This window comes from Gallus gallus, chromosome 6 (genome assembly GCF_016699485.2).
Source record: "Gallus gallus isolate bGalGal1 chromosome 6, bGalGal1.mat.broiler.GRCg7b, whole genome shotgun sequence".
Lineage (NCBI taxonomy): Eukaryota > Metazoa > Chordata > Aves > Galliformes > Phasianidae > Gallus > Gallus gallus.
In genome coordinates this window covers 5,528,673-5,548,597 of record NC_052537.1, presented here as the reverse complement: position 1 = coordinate 5,548,597, position 19,925 = coordinate 5,528,673, and the positions used below count along the sequence as shown (strand labels likewise).

General features: G+C 39.5%; 1 protein-coding gene across 4 annotated transcripts in view; it reads left to right on the top strand.

Annotated features, from left to right (window-relative positions):
• The window catches only part of RET (ret proto-oncogene), a 106,597-nt gene that overhangs the window by 35,833 nt on the left and 50,839 nt on the right, over nucleotides 1–19,925 (top strand). Inside the window, exon 1 of one of the 4 annotated variants that reach the window (XM_040702281.1) lies at nucleotides 6,862–6,987. The exons of the other annotated variants lie outside the window; for them this stretch is intronic. The gene's annotated coding sequence lies outside the window, so the exon portion shown is untranslated. Of the gene's footprint in view, nucleotides 1–6,861; nucleotides 6,988–19,925 lie in introns of those variants that run through there. 4 annotated transcript variants of the gene reach the window in all.

Here is a 19,925-nt window from a genome sequence, read left to right as displayed (position 1 = left end):
TAGTTGAGTCTGTGGATGTTCGTGATTTCTCTACAATGATTCATCCCAATTAAGAAAAAAAAAGCATTATGAGTGTTTAGATTTCGGCTTTAAGCATAGATTTTAAAGTGATGAGGGGGAACAATATAGCTCTAATATAAATTTTATAGCACATTTCAATTTAGCATTGCTGACACTCTCTGAAAGAGAAAGCAATATAAACAGTTTTATTGCTTTGCTAAACTTTTGCCTTACTGAACAGCAGAGGAATTGTCCTAAATTGCTTTGCTCAGGACTTTTTGTGGATAGTAAAAGTGTTTATACTGTTACATTTTCCAGATTCTTTTATATTGAATGAATTATCTTTTTTTTAAAAAAAAATCATTTAAAACTTGGTTTCTGCCAATTCAACAAGTAGGATGATCTAAAGGGGACGCAGGAGATCACTGGTAAAACCTCTTAAAACAACAACAACAAAACTTATAGAAAGACATCTTTTCTTCTTCCTATAGTATTGAAGAATTTGCTCCAGCCTGTTATTGTTGTCTTTTTTTAGATTCCCTGCCCCTTCCGTGCCCCTTCCCTGCCCCACTGCCATGGGCTCCATTTTGATAGGTATTTTGACAGATTTTCACCAAATTTGTTAAATCTCCTTGGATCATGCAGCTACGGGGGAATTTTGCTTCACTCTACTGAAAAATTCCATCCTTTGCGTCTGCACGGGAAATCTTTGTATCATGCGATAGACATTCTAACTGCCCAACAGTTAGAAAGCAGATTATAAGCTGTACAAGTCTGTACCTTAGCCTTTAATAAGAGACAATAATGGAAACGTATGTAAAGTATTTATACTGGTAGTCCAAAACTCAGTTTAGCCTGAATATAGCAATTACATTCATCAACATAATGAAGAGACTGGTAACAAGGACTTTTCCTTATATTATGACATGTTCCATTGCTAAAAATTGCAGTGAGATGTAATTTTTTTGTTCTCCTATTAATCCTCAGTGATGTTAATGATAACGTAAGAATTGCCATAGGTAGGTTCCACTAAAACTCCACCTAGAACAGTGACATAATTGCCTGATGATGACTGGCAGTGTCCAGTTTTGAACGGTACATTTTGGCTTTCATGCTTCTTTGAATGCAGAAAAACCTAAAGAAACAAAAAAATGCAAGAAAGAAGAATTTTGCTAAAAGGTAGAAATGACTGGCAATATTTATTCTCAAAGGCTGACATCACTGTCTAATTTCTGTCCCTGGGAGCATCTTAAGAACAAGTAAGACAGCAATCCATTGAGGTCAGTTGTGTATATTTGACTTAGCTTGGGTGAGTCAGATGACCTCTGAAGGAAAGTTCTGTCTAGTTATGGTTTTATGCTTAGGATGTAAGAAATAGGACAATTATAGTCTTTTTATGTATGCAGTTAATGTCTGTTGTTTGATCAATCAGGGCTCTTTAAGAGATTGTGATAACTTGAGTCTGTGTATGGTGCAATTGGAGAGTCAATATCAAAGTACTTAATATTGTTAATCACCAACAGCTGAATAGACAGGAGCTAGATGACTTTGATGTCAAGCTGAGCTTCTGGAGTTTCTGGTTTCCACGATCTTCAAGAATATCCCTGGGGATATAATTGATATGTAGTGGTCTTTGTCTTCTTAAAAATCAAATTATAATACCATGTTCAGTGTTCTCCAGTCCCAGGCAGCGAGTGGATTGCACCCTGGCACTGAGCATTTCCAGTTAGGGCCCTGAAAAAATTCTGTATACACGTGGCCTAACCTTGTCACCCAGAAAGAGGCAGTGCTTTTTCCTTCTGCAAGAGAAATGCTTTGCAAGGGTAAAACCTGTTGCAATAGGCATGGGATTTGAGGATCTATTTTCTTAAGAGTTAAACGGGATTTGTGGTTTGGTAAGCAGTTTTTATTAAATGAGACTGTAAGGATTGCACAACAACTATGGAAAGTCAGTGCTTAGATTTTAACTTTACCATCAATATTTTTCTTCCTAATTCCTAATTTGCAATTTCCAGGACTATTTGCCTTTTGACTTCTGAGAATTCTTCTGCAATTTTCCTTTTTATCAGTACAGGTAACATCTTTGCCAGATTTTAATCTTTGAGTAACTGCATGTTGTATTTCTTTTGCTGTTGGTTATGTTTCACAGTTAGTGTCTTTCATTGTTAACAGTGCAGTCATTGTAATTCCACAGAATTTTCAAATTAAGTTGTTTAAATGTGTGTAATTTAAAATGGAGTTTGGGGCATGAGCTACTTAGCTGCTGTTGGTTGGCAGTACTGGTCTCGTGGAAGGCACTGATACGGTGTTTTACATAATAAAACCATGGGGAAAAATGGTGCAATCCTATAATCCTATAATCCCATTCTGAGGAGATTTTCATTTACCCTCTCGGTGCCAGCACGGCATAACAATATGTTGTATCCTATTCTAAACACCAGATAGAGGCAGGAAATCACTATGAAGAAACAGTCTATTATTCTTCCTTTCCAAGGACTGAATTCAGTCCTAGTTTGTCTTCATTTAAAGCAGAAAAGTTACCTTGTCAACTTCTCCTGCATTTGGACAGAATCCCACTAATGTGTGGAACTGCTGTTGAAAGTGAAATCGCGCTGGACAATGTGATTATCCTTCCAAACATTCTGATAAAGCAACACAGCATGTTTCACTTTTAGATGTGTGATTTTTGTCTGGGAAAGATGTTGGTTGGAATTTGTTGGTTCTTTTATTTTTTTTCCCTCGCATCCACCTTTTAATTGCTGTGTGGTGTGAGCATCTCTTGCAATAGAATGAAAACCTTCAGCTTTAACTCTTTTTCAGTAACTAAGAAGATAGGAAGGAGCATTATTCTCCCAGGATTGACTCGAAGTCACAGATCATCTTTTCCTTCTCGTGACATATCCCTTTGGCAACTTTAATTATGACTTTCCTTAGCTATTGGTAGCTACTGGATGAGGATACAGGCATTTATCACTGAACAGATAGTCTAAACCACTAACAGCTCTGAAGTTTTTTGTGCCTGTAACTGTTGTTTGTTAGAAGTTCATATGTAGTTTAGATTTGCCAACAGCCCAAATGCAGTGGTGATTTAGAAAGAAGGGAAAAAAGTTATCAGAGATAGAATAAATTGAAAATACTACTACTACTAAAAATAAAATAGGATTACTTCAGGTTTTACAATTACGGTTCTGCATATTAGTTTGGCATCTGAAGAAATTCCAACAAAGTTAATGTTAAAATGTTTGCTACTCTTCTGTTGCTGATATCAGGTCTACTTTACTGGGAAAACAGATTTCTCTGAAAGTGAAATCAGGAAACTGTCAGTGCACAAAGTACTGTAAAAAGCTGAATGGGCATAATTTCCATACAGTGGTTCGCCAGTGGATTTCATGAGGTCGTAGTCTTTTCTAGCATCAATTAACGAAGACGGTTTTTCCCCTCTAGACTTCAGTTGCCCTGCAAATGTTAAAATACTTGAGACGAGAGTGAAATTGCTTCTATTGATAATAAAGATGTGTTTTTGTTTTCAAGATGTGGTGTTTGCTTCCGGAGAGCATGTACATTGAGACTAGTATCTGTTCCTTCTGTTATGGTAACTTTTTCTGACATCTGTTAATCAAAACCAAATTTGGTGACAACTTCAAGAGTTAGCAAATCAGTTTCGAGTAAAAGCTGTGACAGGGTGGATTTTCCTTTTTATCTCAATGAGAATTTAGTTTTAAAAGTGAGTTAAATACGGACCTTGGTAACTCCCTCCTTGCTGATTATTTTAGTGGAGCTTCTTCAGTAAAGAATTCATCTGTTTTGTTTTCATGGCAAACAAATGGACAATGATGGGCATCACAATTGCTACCAGACTTAGGTGAATATTTAAAAGGTTCTTCAAGCCCTAGACAAATTGTCACCAGCAGTCCAAACAGTGGAGTAAGATGCAGAAATTTTGTAGTGGCTTTTCATTCCAAATGCATTTCGTTGTTTTTTTAATAACAAGGTGTTATGTGATATGTGAAATGGAAGTTTTCAGCCTAATGGGAGCCTACTAGAAATTAAATTTACCTCATGAAATCTTTTTCAGATTCTCTCTCACTAAATTAGCATTCCTGTTATTTTGAAGATGCTATAGGAAAATCAGATATGTTTCAAGTACTTTGCATTTTCAAATTGTAAAATGAAGGGTCAACTTGTTGTCAACTACACAACCAAATGTGTGTAAGATCTGTTTGGTTTTACTGTCTGTGGAGTGGTTCAGTCCAGTTCCATACAGTCTTTCTCTTTTGTGCCCCCGGCAGCTGAATGTCCAGGGAAAATGTGTTATATTTTGCTCACTTGCTCTTGAAATATGTTCCTCACGTGGCAGATGATCTGTCAACCATAGTAAAAATCCATGAAGTCATTTTAAACAGTTATTTCAGTGGTGTTTACAATTAAACATGAATGATAAACATGCATGTTGTTCTAAAAGAAAGGGTGAGGATTACGGGAGGTGTAGTCATACAAAATGCTGGGAACCTCTGTTGTAGGTGATGATATTCCATAATAAAATTTTGGCTAACCAGTTCTACTGGTTACAGCTATATACTATAGATCGTTGGACTGTTAAGTGTCTAAGAATAACAAACCATTCAGGAAGAAAAAAGTCAAAGCAGGTTTAAGGAGGTTTAAGATGATGTTCAAATTTAGAATCAAGCGTTCTTCAGAGTACTAAAGGTTTGTCTGGTCTGTCTGCAGCTGTCAGGTTACTTGGTTTGTTTAGATTAGAAATCTGTGAAGTAAGGATTAGTCTGATTAATCTGTAAGGTAAGGATTTCCTCTTTGTACATTCAGGCTGGCCAGATCTGGTCCAGGACAGTTCTGGGCACTGATGTCATACTTCAAGTATCATATTTTAGCAACTGCTGATTAATGCTTATTTTTGTCAGCAAAGCTGGATTCATTTGTCTAGTGAGAAAGTGGTGGGAAAAGAAACACCGTTTCTTGTCATGCTGTCACATCTCCCAAACAGTTGTGGTATTAAGCTCTGCTTTCCTCGCACTCAGTATGTAGAATGAATGAGGCTGTTTTAGACTTCTGTTTTTATAGTTAACTGAGCTTTGAAATTGTCTCCTAAATCATCCTTGCCAGTAGCATTAACTACCCTTTTGCTGGTAGTCAGAGATTATTCTACAGTAAGTTAAAGGGTAACTCATCTTCTTTTGTGATGACAGGAAACATGGAAGGATGTAAAAGATAATGGCTAATTCAAAGCAGATCACTCCACTCTGCTTCTGGAAATCCATCAACTCCATTCAAACACAGATTTGAAATTTTGCAACAAACTTTGAAAGCTCTTTCCTTTTCGCTGCCTCAGTAAATTGTTATCTGGGCAAGGATGATGCAGATGCCCTTGAATTATGATGCCTTTCATTACGAAGGGGTGAATTGCACATTAGCCTGGCATTCAGAAGCCTGAAGGATTCAGCCACTGTGCGTTTTTGTGCTTCGAAGAAAGGAAAAAGGGGGATGCAAAATAGGCAAGTGATGTGATATTAAGGGAATTTTTTTTTTATCCTTCCTTCTCGTTTTGCACAGACAAGCACCTGAAAATGCATGATTGAAAAATGTACTCATGCAAAGATGAGTCATCTCAGCTGTGAGGCTGGGCTGGGTAGCGAGGTGACAGGAGCAGGTGGAGCAGCACAGCAGCAGGTGAATTGATCCTTAGGTAAACACCTGTGTTTGCTTTTCGTTTGATTTTCTTTTCAAAGACAGCTGAAGCAAAAGAAAAAGGAAAATCTCATGTACTAGTAAGCCATAGAATATATTTCTGAGGGGGAATTTTTCTTAGAAAGAAGCTGCATCTAGCTCTCTTCATATGACAGTTCCATCTATACTTCCTTGTTCATCACTCGTGGTTGGTTCTGATACGCAAAAGCTGGTTGTTTTGCCTGACAGCTAGATTGTTGCTGTTGTCGTTATTTGCTTTAGAAAAAAACAGCTGGCTGACAGGTTGGGCTCGAGAAGATGCAGTAAATGGGATTGCATCAGAATGATGGCCAGCTGCTGTTGGGGTTCCCCAAGGTTCCCTTTTAGGGCCAGTTCTCTTCAATGATTTTATAAAAAATAATATTTGAATACAAGACTCAATTGCATACTAAGTGAGTTTGCAGATGATACTAAACTAGGAGGAGCTGTTGACACTGTGGAGGGCAGAGAGGCCTTACAGAGATCTTGACAAGTTAGGGGGCTGGGCAGTCACCAGCCATAGGAAGTTTTATAAGAAAAGGTGCCAGACTCTTCACCTAGAATGAGGCAACCCTATATACATACAGACTGGCGGATTAGAAGCTGGAGAACAGCCCTGCAGAAAAGAACCTGGGGCTTCTGACTGCAGGTTAAGTGATTTAGTGGTGTGCCTTGGCGGCCAAAAGCCAGCTGTGCCCTGGAATGCCCCAGGCCCAGCAGTGCCACGGGGCGAGGGAAGGGATTGTCCTGCTGTGCTGTGCGCTTTGAGGCCTCACCTCGAGTGCTCGGTGTGGCTTTGGGCACCACAATATAAGGATGTAAGGTTGTTAGGGAGCATCCAAATGAGGGATACTAAGATGATGAAGGGTCTGGAGGGCAAGGTGTATGAGGATCAGCTGAGTCCCTGCATGTGCTCAGCCCAGAGCAGAGCAGGCTGAGGGAAGGCCTCATGGCGGCCTGCAGATCCTCACTGGGAGCAGAGGGGCAGCGCTGAGCTCTGGATTGACATTTCTAATGAGTATAGACTTGGTCTGGATCGAGAGCAAAATCAAGTCCTTGATTTCCTGAGTTCTTGTGGTATAATGCATCCTGCAAGGCTGAAAGTGAAGCACGTCACAATTCAGGCTGCATGCTCATGGCAACAAAGAGACTGGAGCAAACGGTTCTCTAGGCTCTGTAAAAAGACAAAACAAGAAAAACCTTGTGAAACACTGTCCAAGACAACGTTTAAGGAGAGCTACCTGTTCTGAGAAGCTCTGCTTGAAGGTAGGTGCAGAGTCCAGGTTCTTCTTTTACAGCCACTCTTAAATCTTGGAGTGCAGAAGTAATTTACTTAGGCAGCGTTTAGATATGACAGTCACGAACACCATAAAAAATTATGAAGTAGATTGCTTTTGCTAGGCAATGATTATAATTACTCACAACTCTTGATATGTATCATGTAGCATGAATCATTTTTAATTTCCTGAGAACAATGCAATTTAAGATACCTTTCTTCAGCAGGCTGTTTGAGTTATTAGAAAACTACTGCATCCATGTATCAAAAGCTCTGTTTTTGATTGTTTTTGCATCATTTTGACTGTGGGAAAAGTGGTAACTTGTGTCTGTTAGAATGTCAACATGTATTTTAACATACTATATATCTCTCTACCAGCTCTGTCAAAAAAAAAAACCACAAAACAAATATTCAATGCCATCTCTCCACAGTCATTGTAAAACAGAATACAAGCTGCCTTACTAAAGTGGTCTTTCTCCTGTGCTACCACATGCAAAAGTGATTTACTGAAGATGCAGCTAAAGAAAAAAAAACCTAAAGATATAAGCAGATTTATAATGGAAATGATTATATGAAAATAATGATCATGGTACAGCTACACTGTTTAACAAATGCCCTGCAGAAAACAGTATGGTGTGCCAATAAGTCTGGTTTTATTTTTTTATAATTTCTTGTGAGTAATCCAGAGTGCTTGATAAAATTAATCTTACGATGAATGTACAGTACAAGTAAGTTTTACTAAATTAATTCGTTTTACATTCAAATTCAAAATTTTACTTGAGAGTCAAGCAGTTCACTTCTAGAGTATTAAATGATTGTGGGGGGAAGAAAAACAAACAACAAAACATCTTTTTCTTTTAAAAAATGGTGGTAGGAAGTAAGATAACCATACACCAAAAAAGTTTCAAGTTATGTCCAAACATTATGACAAACTGCTGCCTTCAGAGGGCTGGACCAATCTTTATGACTCGCCCTCTTTAATAAGTAAATAGAAATTAAGTTCCCAAATAAGTGCATTTAGAAAATTTCATCCATTTTTAGGATAAATAAAGGAATCTTACTTTACTAAGTAAGGTATTGTCTGAAAAGCTTATAGCTTTTTAATAAAACAAGTGATAGGAATATTTTTGTGGCAAAGATGTACAGTTTCTCTTTTTCCAGATAATATGCTTACATCCTTCTGACTTGTATGGTTCAGGCATCTTTTAGTGGCAGCTTTCTGATTTACAGCTTGCTGAGTGATATTTATTTCTTATTCGAAGTAATAAGAACTCAGATTCTTCAGTTAAGCACCTGTATAAGTAAACCTGGTTCACTAGATTTTTATACAGCAATTTTCAGACCAGGATCTTTGAGATATTCAAATTACCAAGAAAACCATGTGGACAGCACATCCTTGTGCATGCAGATATGTATGAGTCAGAGAAGATAAAAGGAGGCTGTAGCTGTAATGTCTAGACTGGTGTTTGTGACTTCTAAAACACTGCTAATGTGGTTCTGTTTTTTCAAACAGGGGTGTTCAAAGCGAACTTAAGATCTATTATGAATTTTCCCCTTGTGTTAGAAGTGAAATAACTTTGGGTAGGATCAAGCTTTGTAGATTTCAGCTGCAAAGCTCACATTAAATTCAGTCTCACCTTTTGTGTTGGTTTTTGTGACCTTGTCTGATTTTTTCATTTGGCACATAGAGCGCACTCAGTAAGTTCATTGAGGAAATACAGAGTTTCAGAAACCATGATTTCTTTTATAGCCACATGGTAAGCAAGCTGGCAGGACAGGTGCCTGTGTCCAAAGACACTGTAGTTCATATTTCCCATGATAATGATTAGATGTAGTATTTTTTTATTAAGAAATTACATGTGGTTTAGGGAAAACACTGATGTGTCAGATGATGAGTAGTGGAATGAAAATATGTACTATTACTGGAAATCAAGTGCTTTCTCTTGCTTTTAAGGCATACAGGGATAAATACGATGCTTGGGTATCTGAGGGTAGATGAGGAGACTCCTTCATGCAGTGGAAAATAACAAGAACTTAAAAGAATAGACTATTGGCAAAGTAATGTGTTAGGAGATTTTGCATCAGGGTTCTTTAACGTGTAAATCAATAACATATGTGCCCTCTCAGGATCCTGGCTGCTGAGATGGCATGATACTGGCTAGTCAAGAAGTGCTTCCAGTGGAGCAAATATTAGATGAGGAGTTAGGAATCATGCATTCATCTCAGTTGTTGGCCACATCTCTTCCATTTCACTCTTAGCTTCTTCCTCTGTTGTATGGAGATAGAGATCCAATACTGTAAAAGCTCTTTGTGGTCTGTGAATGGAAAAGTACTGAACACAATGATGACTCTTAGTTCTTGTAAACAAATATCACCATTTTCTTGTTAGCTATTTTCAAGCATTGTTGTGAATGTTTAACCATTTCAGTTTAAAGCTCAGTGAAAAATCATGTCTTTGTTGCTTTTTAATGATGCTTCTTATCACTTTTATTATGTGAGACTGTGAAACATTGTGGGAATGGTGGAAAAAGATAAATGTTGTCCATTTGCTCTTTCATGGTTTTAAGTAGGACTCCCTTGGGATATTGCTTCCATTTGGAAGAATCAGGCTACACTTTTGTCTATTGTAACACAGTGTTTGTTTAAAGGCAGAATTCCAAATAGGTTTGTTGGCTTTTCTCCTGAAACATGACTGTAACGGGGACATGGGTACCTTAGAGAGCTGAATATCCTGTGGTCTGGTTTGCTACTGATGTGCATACATAATTTCCACTGACAGTAATGGGAGTTACATGTGTACAGAAAGCAAAACAGACCCTTAAAAAATGTTGATCGAGTAATAAAAGCTAACCTTAAAGCAGTGTGGAGGTAGAGAGTGGGTGAGCCTCTTTTTTTTTCTTTTTCCTTCTTTTTTTTTTTTATAACTTACTTTAACTTAGCTTCAGTAATGTTAGATTAACATTTTATTTATGGGTTCACTCCAGATTTATTACGACATGAGAGGTATGACAAGCTCCACGTGGAATAGGTAAGCAGAAGATGACTTTTAATTACCCTAAAGAGAAAAGGAGACAACTGAAGAGCCTGGAAAGGATTTTCTCTTTCCTGCTCCCATAATAAAAGAGTTTGTTTTTTAATTTAGTGTTTGTATGGTACACTGCCTGCGATGCTGATGTGGTGATGCTAATTATCTTTTGCACAGTAGCAAATAGTACTGGGTCTGTATTGCCAAGGCTTTATGCACAGCTGCACTGAGTGCAGTGCCCACAGGGGTGCACGGAGCCCATGTGCAGCTGCAGTACTGGCACTGCAGTACAGCACACTGACTGCAGGGAAAGAGCTTGGTATTTCCAGCCTTGGCAGGGCACGAAGATGGGGCTTCATGCCTTGCACCTGACCACGGAGCTGCTCTGCCTACATAGGTTGCAAAAGGAGACTTGAACTTGTGCTCAGCAAAACAAACAGGCAGTTCTGTATCCCAGTAGCATCCAACGTCCAAAATGCAGAACAGTCTCAGCCGCTGTGTTCCTTGGGAACTTTATTGTGCTTTGCACACCATATGTTACCGTGAGCACTGAAAACAAGAAACATAATTGCTTTGGATGCTGTCAGGATTTTCAACGTTTTCTTCGAGTTTCAAATGAGAAGGGAGAAGCAAATTCCTGGATAGTTAGACCTGGCAATCTGTAGTCTATTCCCTAATTAAATTCTCTGAAACCAGTGTGTTTTCACTGTTAGTCAGTTAACATTTGTCCTCAGAAGTAACTATCCCTGCAGAATAAGAAAGGATAAAAATGTTGAGAAATGTCAATGTTACACAAAAGATGTACCAAATCAAATTGTCCTGTTTCAAAATAGTTGAATATCATGGCATCTTAATAAAGGGTGTGCTAGAATATGTTCTCCTAATAAACCTCAGTAAAACCTCTAAAAATAACTGCACAGATATATTCTAAGTTGATTAGCAGTAATTGAACTGACTTAATGTAGTTGGATGATGTCATGTATAATATTCCTCTAAAGTAATTTCTGTAGACAAGCCATTTGAAGTCCTCTTGCAGCCAGCATAAACATCTTCATGTTGCTAAACTGAGTGCTCAGACTAAAGCACTCAGTGGGAGAGCTCTGACATCTGCCCGGTTTATCTTGTTTCTGTGAGCTGCTATGGCCTGCCTGTTGGAAGCAGCTTTGCAGTGACAAATACCCCATCCGCGTTGTAGTGGAAATATGGAGACTGTATAATTGCGTAACGCTTTTGACCTGCTAGCTGTTGAATAATATTAGAATAATAAGTGTTAAAGATGGAAAGGACCTTTGAAAGCATCTCATTTCAGAGTTTCCCTGCCGCACGCGTTTCCAGCGTTCTCTCCAACTTGGTTCAGCCTGTCAAAAGCAATGAGGATGTTCCATGGTCTAATTTGTTTCACTAGAAGAAAGCTTGGAAAAATGATTTTTATATGTTTTGGTCTCGCTTTTGCATCTGCTCATGCATTTTCTTGTATCTCTGCCCTCGTGTTTTTTCATCCTTTTAATTGTAGTTGGTTAAGGTAGGTGCTCTCTTTCAAAATTTCCATTGCTTATTTGGAATTTTGCAGGGCTGTGCGTGTTTTTGTTTTGTTTTCTGAGGCTTGAGACCTCCACAACCGATGTTACGACTCAGAGCATGGCACAGAGCTCCGTGTCCTTGCTTCGAGAACTTTCTTTTTACTAACTTAGCTTGTTTTAGTAGAGGCACCTCTGAGTTGCTCTTCATCAACACTCTGGTTGTTGGCAGTTGCTCTCTTTCTGCGAGGGGTGCTGGGGTACTTATCTTTCTTGGGCAGTTTTTGACTGGCCACCACTATATCCAGGGCTGAATATTCATTGTGCTGACGCAATGGAGAAATGTGACTGTCAGGAGCAATACTAAAGGTCAGAAGCGATACCTTGTGAGCAGATTTCGTAATTTCGCTGATATATGTTTAAAACCATGGGATGTATTTTATTTTTTTTTTTTATCCAGAATGGTTGGTTAGTGATTCAGTGAAATGCTGACGCGCATATCCTGTCAGAAATTTGCACTAACCTCCTGGAATTGTCAAAGTGCCAAAGGCACTGTTAGTTACAGCGCTGCCCTTAATCAAGAGGCCTGGCAAGGCCAGGGCTGTAGCTTCTGTTCCTGCATTATTAAATATCAACAGCTAATAGCATGCTTAGTTAGTACTAGTTGATTCTTTAAATGATAGCTTATGGGGGGAGAACACATCCTGTAGATGAGGGAAAGAGTCATTAACTTCCCCTTCAATAATGACATTTTAGGAGCAGGCTCCAGCACGCTCGCATTTTGCCCCTTTGCCTTTTAGCCTTTGAGGAGATTTCCTCTTTCACTCATACTCTGTTTTGCCAACTGTCCTGGATTGCCTGCCCAGAGCACTTAGCTCAATTTTCCCAGAGGGCCTGGGACATGTTTTTCTGGCTTCTGCTGGAGCAAGGACCTAGTTGGCTGAACAGACCCTCTTTTTAAAACCTCTGTTCTCTGTGCACTTAAGTGACCTGTCAGTTGTGACCTTCTGCACCGTCAGATGCATGTCTTATAGGTTTGAAGAGCTGCTGGTGAACGCCATCGCTTTCCTAGGCGTGGAATGCCAGTGGGAGAAGATTGACACGTTTTGGAGTCGCTCTGTCTCAAAGACAAGTCTTAGTCATCCAAATCAAGATTGAACCTATAGCTTTTTCCGAGCGGCTCACAATGCCATTTTTATGTGCAACAGTGTGCTCTATTCATCAAGGAAATGACCGCAGAAATGTGTACCCAGCTGTCTCTGTATCAGTACCATCTATGCTCAGCAGCTGCTGATGTTTGTGGTGATCATTTCCTATCAGACCCTTCTTATTTTGGTGGAAAAGTACCAAAAAAACTTCGAACTCAGGAACACCTGAGAGCCCGACTCAAAACTACTTCATTGATACTGCTGTTGCACTGCCTTAATCCGTGGAATTTAAGCCAGCAGCTGGTGGTACCCCACGCAGCAGGGAGCTGTGCAGTTTGCCCTCTAGTCCTTGCCCTGGCACACGCTGCTGCAGCCCTGGTCTCCCGTCGGTTAACCCAGAGGAGCCACGGACCCCACAGCACCCTGCAGAGCCCAGACGGTGCCTATGCTGTGTAGGAGCCTTCCACTCAGGGGATGCTCACAGCGCTCCCCGTGGAGCACACCCTGACCATTAGCAGCTACCATACAAGCAGAGTCCTCCTCCAGTGTCCTGATCGTTTGGTTTTTTTTCTTTTAAAAGTCTTTTTATCTGCTTTCATAAGGAGATGTTGGGGTTTTTTTATTTGTTTTCTGCAAAAAAAAAATCTTTTTGTACAATTTTACAAGAGTCTCAGCAAGAGAAGAGATGATATTACTGTCATGGCTTTAATCTGTTATTTATTAGACCTCAGCTAAATGAGGTGCTTGTGACAAAACAGGGTGTGTGGTTTTGGTTAAGTCCCTTAGGCCCTCTGGTACGCAGAGCATTAGGACTGTCAGTGCAAAGCACTCTTAGGGAGGTACTTTGTGTTTGGATCATAACCACCTTACTGCTTCCAGCTCCTCTTTGCTAAGGAAATTATATTCTTAAAGGCACGGTTTGTTGATGGATTAGGTCTGTACTGCAGACACATCTGTGTTAGAGATTTTACCTGCTGAACATATTTTTTGTAAGAAAACCCATTTAGCTACGGTCCTCGGCCTTTCTGTGCCCCAGTTCTTCAGTTATACACTGGGGATAAGGTTCTTGAAAATTGAAGGTGAAAGTGGGACTAAATACAGTAGAACATGGTGAGACTACATAGTGCTACAGCAAAGGGATTCTGTAATGAGGAGGTCCTGCTTCATCTTTTATTTTTAAGAACTTGGGAGAGTAATCCTTGTGGAAAGCACGCCATGTCATTTGTACTCATTATTAAATGAAAGCCTTTTGCAAAGAAGAAACCTACTTCATCTTTGAACAGATCATAGCTGTTGTAGAACTGTACATTCAAACTGTTTGATGCTTGTCTGATTGGACAAGTAAATATTTATCATCCCCGTGTTCAAAATGCTTTTTGTTTCTTCTGATGTTAAGAACTGAGCATAAATTCTGTGAAAGGGACTGAAAAAAATATGCTGGGGATTTTACAACTCTGTTTATGGTACCAAACAAATATGGCTGTATAAACAAGCACAACCACTTCTTTTTGTACTGTTCATCTGCTGTTAAACCATAGGAGAAATCAGCCAATTGGCATGAAAATGGTTTGATCACAAAATGGTGCTGGGGTTTGAGCAGGAGGAAATGTGGACTGGGGGACTTGGGAGAGCACTGTGACAGGGTATCTTGGCCATCAAAAACAGCAGTGCCCCATTGGACGTGTGCCAGACCCAGAGGGGAAAGATATTTTTCAGAAGCCATCTCTAAATGAATGTTCCTTCTTTGAGAGAAGTGGCGTACTGGATATTTACAGGGAATTCTTGGGTGAGGGCGTTTAAGCTCAGATTTGCCTTTTTTTCAACCAACTGGCTGTGTTTGTCACAACAGGGAAGCTGACATGCACTAGCCAGCAGTGCTGAGTGATCCAGGAGGCCACTGCAAATGGGTGTTTTTCCAAGCCTTTTGTTAGAGGTCCCAGTTCAGGCTGTGCTTCCCAAGCTATTGAAGTCATCTCTTAGATCAGTGGCTTGGAACAGTGATCAGTGCCCTGGACTTCCTGTTAGCCTGGCTTCCTGACAGGAGGCAGACTTTGATAAAATCAGGGCTCGGTTCTTAGGCTTCCATCTTACATCCATGTCAGCCATGTGCTAGCAGGATATATTCGTTTTCTAAGGTGCTTAGTTTGATACTAGAACGTCTCCAGTGCACCTCCTGTATCATCACTGAGTGGCACAGAGGACATGGCGCTTGCCCTCTCAATCTGTAATGAAGTCTGATTTAATGGCATTTTCCTCATAAGAAATGTTCAGGAAAGCGATTTCCCATATTTTCCTAGTACCTTGTCCAGGAAAGCAGAATTGGAACGAGCTCTGTTAAAGTTATTGGAAAAATCATGGCTGCTCTCCTCCTGGAAAGAATAATGGCAAATTTCATTGGGACATCTGTTTGGTTATTTGAAAAAAAAAAAACTTGGCATGAAGTTAACTTTTACTCTTTTTTTTTTTTTCCGAGTGGCTATTTAAAATATTGCTTCTTTGAAAATAAATATTTTGGATTTTAATTAAAAGTACATCCAGCGCTTTTCTGGGTGCACGTGTTTATACATATGCAGGCTAATAAAATGTTATTGTTGTCTCACTTAGCTGCTCCTTGGTGACACGGGTTTTATTCCGTTCATGGGAGAATAAATAGAGAAAATGTAATAATAAATCAAACTTTATTGTGGTTAATGCCTTAAGCATTGGAAATCATCTGGAATCTGTGATCAAATTACCAACTCACTATTATCATTATTTTAAGTACCCATTTGGTGTTTCCATGTAAATAATGATGAGCGATATGGAACCAGTGTGTTACTGAGCGTGTTTGTTAGCAATTTTTCCTTTTGGAAGGAGGGAGGAGGAGTTGAGTGCCCGGAGGTAAAGCTGACTTGGATTATGTTGATACTGCTGTTTCCATTTGGAATATTCCAAGGAGTAAAGTACAGGCCCAAATTAAATGGTGTGTAAATTCTGCCCTTTTCATTTCATATATATATATATGCATATATTTAAGTCTGAAGCAAAACAGGGGTTAAGGTTTTGTCATGTCTCTCTCTTGAATTGCGGTAATGTCATGAAATTGCTCTGCAGCTGATCTGGGCAGGAAACCAAACCTCTCAGTCTGATTTCTGACCCAGATCTGTTACTCTCAGGGCAAATTTGTGTTTGTGGAACTCCGCATCGCCTCTCTGCTTACTCGAAAGAAACCCCCCCAAAAACAGCTTGAGAAGCGTATTCCCACTACTTTGCTAACCTGCCTATATCTCTCACCTTTACCAATTTAATTCAGCAAATCACGTTTAATGTAAAAATGCATTAAAACATCTGAAGTAGTATAGATTTCCTGTGGTGTGACCAGCCAGAATATTTTTTTTAGATGCTTAAAACCTGTTTTTGTAAACTACTTTACAAAAATAACTGGAGAATTTTCAACCTCACGACAGCTTGGAAGAAGTGGTCTCCACATTTTTGCAGAGTGAGTGTAATCAGATTGACAGCTCCTAGAAACTCCTGCAATGCAGATAAAGCAGTGGAAGTTATGAATGCAGTCAAACTGCTAAAATATTCTCTGAATTCTTCCTTAGGTACTTGCTGAGCTCCCTTTTAGGTCAGAAGACAGGTGGTGGCTCTGTAGCCTGACTTCTGAACTGCCTGTGGCTCCAGGTTGCGTGGATGAATTTGTTTCTCAAGGTCTGTTGTTGTGGTGATGATGACTTTAGGACAACTAGTTTAGATCGTTAAAACTTCTCTTGACGGAGAATCTGCATTATATGTAGGATAAGGCTTTCAATTTTTATCCTTGTGCTAAAACTTCGAATCCTATTTCTCTAGCTGTGTGCACGCAGTTCTTAGATGTGTTTTAGTTTTACTGGCTTCCAGTGTTGTTCTGTCTTGGAGTTTCTAATGGTTTCTGTTGAGTTACCCATTAATGTATCTTCGACATAAAAGACATTCATAATTTTTCACTGTAACTGTTCGATAAAATGCTGATAAAATTTTCTCTCTGTGCTGTTTTGTAGCTATCCAAACAGCCTGTAGAGGATTTGGGGCTTTTGCCTATTGTTTGAAGTAAAAGAGCTATAGTTTGCTTATTAGGAGCATGAGGCTTGGGGTTGCAGATTAACCAGCTGCACTGCGTGCATTCATGTGGTCACAACCTTCCAAATTTACCCCATCATGAGAGGAAGAATTAATTATAGTCCTAATTGACTGTTTCCTTGGATATAAGCAGGAAGGAACTGCTAGGAGGCAAAGTGATTAGTCAAGTTAAGCTAGTTTCATCAATCAAACGTGTGAGAAAGTTTATCATCCCAAACCCAGAATAAAGTCAAGTCAAAATGCAAGAGCCATTACCTCCTTCATAGGGGTTTTGCTGTGTTTATTCAGTTTTCTGGGGAATCTTAAAAACATAAAAATACATGCTATTGATCCAAACTGTGCTTGAAAAACTGTTGACATTATCTTGGAAGAAGGAACACAGTAATATGTTCTCTTATCAGACACTGCATGTAGTCCTTACTAAAGGACCTCGGCATATATTCTTTGTGTGGATGAGCAAGTCGCACACACCTCAAACAAAACTCAGCAGCTCTCTGATAAATCCTGCCAGCTGTGCTGGTGAGACGATGCTCCTTGGTTACTGTCTTAGTGAAGCCTTATTCAGAGAGCTGGATCTAGCAGGGCCTCTAGGCTTTATGTTACCATGCCTCCTCTGGCTACGGTCCTTTGTCTCCCATGGGATGTGTGGTAGTGGGGGCAAGTGAAAGATGCCCACAAAACCACTTCAAAGCATGGCCATTTTCAACTCATGATGTTTTGGTTTATCGTAATAGACTGAGTGGAAGCAGTAGGCTTGAAAGAACAATCAATTTTTCCTAACTTTGGCTGGCAAACTCTGTCAGACAGAGAGAGCGGATGAGCAGCCATTCCCACCACAGGGGTTTCATCTGCTGCAGGACTCAAATGGGTCACTGGATCCATGGCTTGTCAAATTCACCTTGCGATCTCTGTTCCTGTGGCAGCTCCTTGTGCTAGACTGCCTTGTCAGGGCCAGGAACTGCAGGGCTGGTCTTCTCTGCAACCCTTCCTCTAGGCAGAGGTGATTCAAACTGAGCCGACTCCTTCAGCCACAGTGCAGTCCTGCAGCACATTAGCGCAGCTTGAGTGGTGGGGAGATGAACTCTGGGTGAGAACAGCTTCAGCTGGTATTGCCAGTAAAAGCAAAGGTGTGGGTCACTGAGATCCCAGAGCCCTGAGGCGCAAGCTTAACACAGGGCATAGGAGCAACTTTATTCACTTCAGGGCATCCCTCACTTGCTTATACTTAGCCACAAGAACCACATTTCTAGGACTGGACAATTCGTTGTGGTGCGTTATTTTAGGAAACAATCCAGTTTTACTCACTTCTGTCTGTTGATAATTGGAAGCCCTTGTGACAATTCAAAGAAAACTTAGGAAGTAAAACTGCACAGGAGGTTATAAGGAGTGAAACTACCGGGCAAAAGAAGGAGGCTTTCATAAAGTTAACACTGGAAAAACAAAATAAAATTTTATTAAGTCCACTGGTTGCAGTCATGTATTTGTGCATAAAACCTGTGCACGTGAAACGAATATCCTGTCCACACAACAGCATCTCATCAGTTGTGCTAAACGCTTCCTAGCTGCAGCTAAAAGATCAGGGTTCAAAGTCTGTCTGTATTTCTACTACTTCTGTTTGATTTGCTAGATGTGAATTCATGTGATCGTGGATAAGCACGTTCACACGTGCTACACACTCTAATCTGTGGGTAACCAGTGTGAAATTTGTGTTGAGATGTAAATTGTTCAAATCAGAACAGAAATATGAGTATTATTAATCTCGCCCTTGCTTTGTTTCCATTGGTCTCTGTAACGATTGATGTGCTGAGGAGTGTTAGTTAGCAGCCTATTAACTTTCCATGGGAAATTCACTGTTTTAGAAAACAGGGTATTCTACATACTTGACGAGACAGATATAAACCAAATTGCTACAGAAGACACAACTGCAGTTTAAAGAAGCAGTTTAAAAAATGTTTCTGACTACAATTAAGAACTACATAGCTCTGTTTGTATTGCATGCTTAAGTATGGATTTTATTTATATGTTTGCATGTATCTATAGCAAATCCATAGCTGCGTGAAAATGTTGCTAGTTTTAATCTTAAAGCACAGGGCTGTATCTTTGGCAGACGGTTCTCATCTCATAAAGCAACACGTTTCTGGTAAGGTTCTCATTCGCCAGACTGTAACTTTTTAAACTTTCTTCAATCAAAAGTAACATGTAGGAAATGATATTATGACTGCAAATGTCTCTGTGTGTGAGTAAAATGTCTTTTGGATAGCATTCTTTTGGGCTTAACATAAAAGAGATTATCTTAAGTAACAGAGACTGTTTTTTGAAAAATCTATCACATAGGAGAACGTTTTCTGAATAAGTGGCATTTGGGCATCTGTTCATGCCATCTCAATTTTCTTCTAAAGCAAATATATGTATGTGTATATATATATATATGTATAAAACTAAGTAGGCTTGAAAAATGGACAAGATATCTCAAACTAATCTGCCAAAACTGAGGCAGTGATGAAGAAACAGAGAAATCGTCTGCAGGTGAGCCAGCCATTTCATTCTGGATCTGAGCCGTATAGCCATGGAAGTCATCCATGCTATTCTGGACCATGGCCTTATGACCACAGAGGTCTGCTGTATAAGTCTCTCTGTCTTGCTCCAGAAGAGAGTTATATTTTGCTCACACGGCTGTATAAGTTGATTTACTTTGGCTTTATTCAGAGAAAAGTGAATTAAACCCATAATGATTAAATCTAATTTTAAAATTACATTGTTGATCATCACTGCAGCAACATACGAGATCCTTTCTGAGGTCTGCCAATCAAATATATAAAGTGCAGTACAAAATAATATATAGCACACATACTAGGCATTGTCATTTTGAGAGTCAGAGCATTGTGGTCTTTGGTAAAAGTGGTATTTCAGCAAAATCAGGTCAGCCGAAGACTGTTGAGTAGGTCCAGAAAGTCCTTATGGTACTTCTAATGATATGTAGACTGACTAACTCCACTGGGCTTTTTGGTGGTGTTCTTTCAAATGGACAGGTATCACTGAAGAATGATAATCAATTCGCTACCTTAATTTTGGTTTAAGAGGGAATATTGTCTAACCTTAAAAACAGAATATTACTGGTTTACAGCTACAGAGAGCGG